Source organism: Doryrhamphus excisus, chromosome 3 (assembly GCF_030265055.1).
Source record: "Doryrhamphus excisus isolate RoL2022-K1 chromosome 3, RoL_Dexc_1.0, whole genome shotgun sequence".
In the NCBI taxonomy this organism is placed as follows: Eukaryota; Metazoa; Chordata; class Actinopteri; order Syngnathiformes; family Syngnathidae; genus Doryrhamphus; species Doryrhamphus excisus.
In genome coordinates this window covers 5556795-5559454 of record NC_080468.1, presented here as the reverse complement: position 1 = coordinate 5559454, position 2660 = coordinate 5556795, and positions in this window count along the sequence as shown.

Sequence of the window (2660 nt, the reverse complement as noted above, 5' to 3'; positions counted from 1 at the left end):
ATAGAGTTTGAACCGTGATGTGTGAAACTGGCCGCCCTAAAGTGAATGAGCCACACAAAAAAAGGACAGAAGCAAGACATTCATGCAGAAACGGGTGTTTGATTCAAACCCGCTACATGAAGTTTAACAAGTGTCCTTAACCTGCCATTACAATGTCTCCAAACCTGTGTCCATATTCTTTTATCCATCGTTATATATATTCTTACACGATTCCAAAAGGCGCACCAGATGAAATGACCTACATGTCAGCCTGTTATCCAAGCAAATAAAAGCTGAATATGCACAGATACAGTGCCCTACAAGGACAAAAGTACAAGAAGCGCTGATTTGTAATGAAACAATATTGCCTTTAAACACATGACGGTATTCTCCGTCACTTCTACAACTCTATAAAACTCAATTATTAGGGACAACGCTACAGTGAGGTCATATCAGTAGGCAGTAAACCACGTCTGTCATCATTCTTATGCTGAATGTGTATGACCACCTCTATGTGGAGCAGGGAAACCGGTCTGAAGCAGTCTGCAGAGGGGGGTTTTCATTTGTCACCGTGTGACAAAATGAGTCCCTCTGCTGGCCACTTTAAGGTACTGCATGTTGTTTACGAAGCTATTAAGCATCTCAGGAGGTCCCAATACTGTATTGTTTGTGTTCTATAACCATTACACATAACATGTATGACAGACACATGTTACATTCACAGATAATGTTTTACAGTTTACTTGTTTACATTCATCTGTTAGAGCTGACCTGCAGCTTGAACCTTTAAATATTAGTACACTTGTATTTTTGGCATTGTGTATCGATTGGATACACAAACATTCACAGAGCAGGTCAAAAGCGGAGAGAGGCGTGTAGCGAATGTGTGCACACACACAGTGATGCTGAAAGTATTGATTTGATAGTTGTTTGTCGATGAGAGATTGATTTGTGTGCCTCTCACCATTAAGGCCAACCAGACTATTAGAATTTTATCTACCTATGTTTCCTAGTGAGGTTATGAAACAAAAGGGGACAACACACGGCAACGTTATTGCTGGTCAAATCAGCTTCATTTCGATCCATGTAGCCCAGAAAACAGCTTGAATGTACGCAAACAGTATGCAAAGCCGACAAAATAAGATTGTATGATTAAAAACACAGGAGGAGTCACCTGAGCTGGACTTAACCTGCATTCAATCTGATGGGTGTTTTTGTATTGCAATACAATACCAGGTCCTTTGTCCTTTGACAATGCATGCAGGCCTGCTTCAATTCAGAAGATGTGAGCCCAGTTCAGCAGCTCCCTCCCAGTCTGAACTGGGTTAGGGCTTATGTAACTGTAGTGTCTGTTCTCAGAGACCCTCAGCCACTCGTCTTCCCCTAATCTTTTCAGCTTGATTACACTCTCCATCCCTCCGCCCCTTGCCGTTTTGTGTTCTCACACATAGGCACAATCAGTGCGGGACCGTATGAACAGAGGATCCGCCACACTCCGGTTTGGAGCGGATGGCGGTGGTTGTTTCGGGTACGGGGGTTCTCACTATTGCAGGTGTGAGGGAGCATGTGGCTTGTCATGACAAATTCAGATTCATCACAGATGAGCTGTGCATGTTCGATGCACTGCTCATTGAATCAGAACATCTATGGCAGCTATCGCATTGTTGTCACTGCACCCTTCACCAACATACATGTAAAGAAGGACGTTTTGTGAAAGAAGCACAGGGAGGTGTCAATATTTACTATACCACCCATTAACAGCACGCTGGCACCAAGTACTGCATGTAACACATACTGTACATGGTAAAGATAATTACCACCTTGCATTGTGGAGAATTGTTCATTCATTTTCTACTGCTTATGCTCACGAGGGGCGCAAGGGTGCTGGAACCTATCCCAGCTGACTTCAGGCGAGAGGCGGGGTACACCCTGGACTGGTCACCAGCCAGTCACAGGGCACATATAGTAGACAAACAACCATTCACACTCACATTCATACCTATGGACAATTTGGAGTCGCCAATTAACCTAGCACGTTTTTGGAATGTGGGAGGAAACCGGAGTACCCAGAGAAAACCCACGCATGCACGGTGAGAACATGCAAACTCCATACAGAGATGCCCAAGAGGGGACTCGAACCCAGGTCACATATAGCTGTGTGGCTGTGTGTCGTGCTAACCACTCTGACATGTATGTAAAAATAAAAACAAATCCTCAACTAATAATTCATTAATACAAGTGCGAGGCCAAGGGTTACATTTTGATAAGAATCCAGGGATTTTTTTCCTCCTTGTGAAAAATGTACACATTTTTACTCCTTGTGATGTGTACTACCGCCACCTACAGGACTAGAGTGGAGATGTATTGATTTATATAGCAGTATTGTTCAAATGTACAGCATACTTTTCTGTCAAATTATTTACAACCACATTAAAAACAACCAGGCTGTCTTACACAAATATTTCTTTCTCATGTGCACTTGTTTATTTACTTTAGTATTCTATCACCAAACTATTGCAAACTACTGCAATCATGTCATATAATAAGCTAAAGTAACTGATTAAATAAGATGCATATGGCTGATGTCAGACACTTTTTCTCACAACTGCACTTTTTTTTTTTTTTGCCCATCATCCACAATCCTTAATCCCTAAGGATGTACCTATTTTGACTACAAAGCC